Genomic DNA, 5,319 nt, shown 5'->3' on the forward strand with positions numbered 1-5,319 from the left:
ATTCTTGTGCATTCAAAACATTGTATTCGTTTGAACACAAACGCTTTAATCAGATAATAAACTGGTTTGGTCGGACTAAGTAGTGTATATTGTAATCTAGAGTCCGTGGGTCGGACTCAACCGGTCTTGCGCCTGCATATCTGTTAACATTCGTTTCGTATGTTAAATGTCAGGGAATAAAAATTGACAAAATACGAGACATGTTAACATTAAAACAACAGATTAAAGGTCAAACGTACACCGAGTTTGGAGGAGACGGAATATGACGTAGTAAAATTCTTTTCATTGTCTCATATTGAATAATATTAAACACCATACGATATCGTCTACTTTACAAGATTGTTAATAGTACTGCTTAATCTCCACGTAGAGTTGTCGCTCCTTGCTCTCACATTCAATCTCTGCCATCACAAGAAAATCCTACCAGATTTGGTAGCCTGGTAGGATTTTATTTTATTGGTTTTAGTATAATATTATGAAAAGTAGTATCAGTTTCTTTTACATTTTAAAACAGTGTATAAGTTTAGGTTCGTAATAACAAATAATTACCTAAATTAAACAAAAGCAAAAATAACAACGGTAAAATTATTGTACCACGTGGCTCGGCTATCATTACGTGATTGGTTATGAAGGCGTGGATTTGATCTAGCTATGCTGGTTCCCGTCAAATCTCTGCGCGGGGGTTTAGTACTGCTGTCATTGTTGTAGTGGTTGATATTGCTGCTGCTATTGCTACTTCTGTTGCTACTGCAACTGCTAGTGCTATTGCTACTACTACCAGTACCAGTGGATTTAGCACCAGTTGATTTCATGAATTTATATAAGGGCATTAATCATGGAAATGACCCAGAGTAAAAGAGCGATGTGTTGAATTCTTCATCAGTCTGAGCCCCTTATGAACATTTTTATAAACGAAATCACCAGCAAAACAACAGGGTTTTGCAAATAATAAATAATTATCACTTGGTAAGACAATTTCAAGCCTTAAAGCGGAACATAAAATTTATAAATAATAATTGGATTTGTAATGTCATTAGAAAACGCTACGTACTTCTACAGTTCTACTACTACCAGGGCCGGCTAAAGCTGCTCTGGGGCCCAAGGCTGCACATGTTACGGGGGGCCCTTTCCCTCTGGTCCCCTTCTGTATATTGAAAATCATTCTTCATACTACAACTACAAAGATAAGAAAACTTGCATTTGAAAACAGTTGTTGACAGTTGCATTCTAAATATAGCAAAACAAGTTTAACAATGTATAACTATTTTATTAACTGAACTTAACTTACATGTTACATGTAACCGATTCCAGCCTATAAGTCTCTTCTACGACACTTTAGCTGGCCAAAGTAATCGATCAGCTGTATGAAGTCTTGTTCTCGGACGACTTGACATTCAATAGACAATGTCCCCAATGCTGTCAACCTTTCCTGACTCACGGTGTTCCTCAGTTCATATTTCACGCGTGAATATGTTGAATATTATCTCTCACATTGACAGTTATTAACTGGAATTGTAAAGTATATTCGTACAGCGATGGCAAAGTTTGAAAAAGTTGTCTGTAGTTAATCTCAAACTAACTTGAGCAGTTCACTCATGGGGGTAATGGTTCTGTCTTGTTCCGCTTCTACGATGGCTTTGAACTGAACGAACTCGTCAACAAAAGACGCCTCAATGTCATCTGGATAAGACTCCACAAGATGCGTTGCACATTTCTGTAGATCATCCAAGGTGAGAGACTCAAACTCTGTCATGAAACCAAACAGTTTGTGAAGACCAGAATATGCGCTCAACCGCTTGCGAAGTTCAACAATGAGACAATCGACTATGCTGTAGCATGTGTGAATTTGAACATTGTCTCGTGCACTTAGCTCCGAATTCGCATCTGGTGTCGTACTCTCGTCACGAAAAAGTTTCCGCCGAATCTTACACTTATAAGCATCCGTATATTCCTTTTATTGCAACAAACGCTTTGGCCTTCTCTTCAATGTCGTCAAACGTGTCGAGATGTTGTAATGACCATACGGGCAAATGGTTTAATAAACAGCGAAACTAATGGTATTGAATGGATATACAACTCAGAAAAAAACTTGATAGCATAGTAAATCAAAGCGAACTGTAGTCTTACAATTGGATATACATCGGGAAACTGGTAAAATCACACAGACGATTTCTACTGCAATCCCGCTATTGCGTTATAAAGAAAGATCATACATTGGGAGACTGGCCTGCCGTTGGGGGCCCCCTTAAAAATCGGGGGCCCAAGGCTGCAGCCTTGTTAGCCTAGTGCATAATCCGGCCCTGACTACTACTACCACTAGAACTACTACTACTACTACTACTACTACTACTACTACTACTACTACTACTACTACTACTACTACTACTACTACTACTACTACTACTACTACTATTACTACTACTACTACTACTTCTACTACTTCAACTACTAATTCTACTACTACTACTACTACTACTACTACTACTACTACTACTACTACTACTACTACTACTACTACTACTACTACTACTACGACTACTACTACTACTTCTACACTGACTACTACTACTACTACTACTACTACTACTACTACTACTACTACTACTACTACTACTACTACTACTACTACTACTACTACTACTACTACTTCTACTACTACTACAACTGCTACTACTACTACTACTACTACTACTACTACTACTACTACTACTACTACTACTACTATTACTACTACTACTACTACATCTACTACTACAACAACTACTACTACTTCTGCTACTACTACAACAACTGCTACTACTACTACTACTTCTACTACTACTACTACTACTACTACTACTACTACTACTACTACTACTACTACTACTACTACTACTACTACTCCTACTCCTACTACAACTACTACTACAACTACTAATACTTCTACTACTACTACTACTACTACAACTACTAATACTTCTACTACTACTAGTCTTTTTTGACTATATGCAAAGCTTGCTCGTTGAATTTAAAGTCTTCTTATAAAAACGTCGAATGATGACCCATGCTTGTAAGAACGTACATATTATTTAAAAATGAACACGGTTTGTATTAGTCAAATTATTTTGTGTGTGAAATTATACACATTAATTTTTGTTTATACATTACCGTTACAGAATATACCCATTTAGGTTACAATATACTAAATCTTTTGGGAGTGCAATGCTATACTCTTTAAAAACCTGAACATCATTTATAAGAAGACACAATTTTCTGTGTGGGCACTTGCCATGACTTTATTTTAGAATGTTTCTTTGTGCATGTGGTAGGGAAAACATTGATGTTTAACAGAAATTCACTCATTTGCTTGAAGGTTAAAGACTACATGAGACTTTGACAGATGGCGGGAAACCCTCATCCACTGGTACGAACCCGGTAAATTGATGGCTGTAAAACAGTGACCGCTGATTCGCATCGAGTTCTTTCTTGCAAAACGCATGACCCCCCTTTTTTATTGTCTAAATCATTGCGGCTTGGAATGCTCTTTAAGAAAAGGTATGGTTATGGGGGTCTCTATGCGCAAAAGTTTGACTTTATTTTTTGTTGAAGTTATTGCTTTTACATTGAATTTGTGTAGGAAATCTTTTGGTATATTGTAACCTATAGTGATATAATAGTTTTAAAAAGTTGTAAACGGGAGGTAACTATTCTTTCTGGTTTTAAAAGCGATTTGAGATTGACCTCCCTTGTATTGTGAAAGTTCTTTTGCCAAATGCGAATATGTCCGTCACATTTATGAGCCCATAGTTTATGTAAACACACACAAAATCATTGTCATAATGATTTTCAAGCCACTTTTTTATACTAACCACCTTCTCATTTCCGTCACATGTTCAAACCATATTTCATACTGACCCACATTCTAATTTTCGTCATATTTTCGAACCCCTTATTCATACTTACCAACATACTCATTTTCGTTAGATTATTACCAACATATGTACTTATGTTCGTCACTCTTTTGAGCTATTGCACCATTGCGTCTACAGTTTACGCTCTTTAACTAATATGCTTGCTTATGCATGTAGTTTGAAGGATAACCCGATACACACTTACCATTATTCTCATTTCCGTATCATTTTCAAATCCTATACATACATTTTTTTTGTATGCATCGTTGAACCAATGTGCAGTTTCACATTAATACTGATGAGGGCAAATTAATTTCTTATACAGGATGTATTTAGTCCCTGGCTCCATCTCACATCATATTTCAGGCCCCTCCTCTGCGGTATTACTGAGTAAGCGCCCATCTCGTTTGCCTAATTTACTCGTAGACCCATGGATCGAAACGTTTATCGTGGCTACAAGAGACAGAGTTTTAAAAAAGGAAACTTTAAACATATATTGGGTGTGGTCTTGTACTGCGAGGACGATCGGATTGTCTGAAGGCAATCCCATCAGACCGGTGTGGTGACCACCCTTTAATGCCTTCGGACTGCCTAGTGAAGCTCAATATACCTCTTAACGGGACCTTTTACAGATTTTGGCATTCATTGAAGTTTGTCATCAAATGCTTTATATTGATAAATGTAAAAATTGGATCCTAAAAGCTCCGGTAAAAACAAGCATAAAATTGAAGAAAGAAAAAAGTAACCCTCATCTGGGCTCGAACCACTGACCCATGGAGTAAAAGTCTATCGCTTCGACCTATCGGTCATCCGTGCTCATATAATGAGTGATGTGTTTTATACTTTAGCAATCCTTGTAGTATCCCAAAATGTAACGATAACAACAGAACTCTCCAAATTATTCAATCGTTTCGCGTTGCAACGCTTTATAATTTTCATGTTTTTAAATCGCCAAAAGATGCATATAATGGATATTTTAGAGCATGGTTAATATACAGTATTACTGTTTCCTAACAAATATCATAACTACAACGAAAATGTGCGAGTCTGAAACATTTTTTTTTAATTTTGTCAATTAACCAAAACGTGAAAGAGCCCCTTTAACAGGAAACTATAAAGTCGATATGTTTCCAGATCCTTATTTAAAGGGATCTTTTCACGCTTTGGTAAATTGACAAAATTGAAAAAAGTTGTTTCAGATTCGCAAATTTTCGTTTTGATTATGATATTTGTGAGGAAACAGTAATACTGAACATTTACCATGCTCTAATATAGCCATTATATGCATCTTTTGACGATTTTAAAACCTAAAATTTATAAAGCGTTGCAACGCGAAACGATTGAATAATTTGGAGAGTTCTGTTTTTGTCGTTAAATTTTGTGAAACTACGAAGATTGCTTATATAAGGTATAAAATACATTTAGCATG

At 36.3% G+C, this 5,319-nt stretch overlaps 1 protein-coding gene across 1 annotated transcript in view; it reads right to left on the reverse strand.

Annotated features, from left to right (window-relative positions):
- Nucleotides 1-76, reverse strand: part of LOC127874531 (orexin receptor type 2-like) — a 10,507-nt gene extending 10,431 nt beyond the window's left edge. The window contains exon 1 of the mRNA XM_052418900.1: nt 1-76. This exon is cut by the window's left edge and continues 531 nt beyond it. The gene's annotated coding sequence lies outside the window, so the exon portion shown is untranslated.
- Nucleotides 77-5,319: the final 5,243 nt, after the last annotated feature.

Source organism: Dreissena polymorpha, chromosome 3 (assembly GCF_020536995.1).
Source record: "Dreissena polymorpha isolate Duluth1 chromosome 3, UMN_Dpol_1.0, whole genome shotgun sequence".
NCBI lineage: Eukaryota > Metazoa > Mollusca > Bivalvia > Myida > Dreissenidae > Dreissena > Dreissena polymorpha.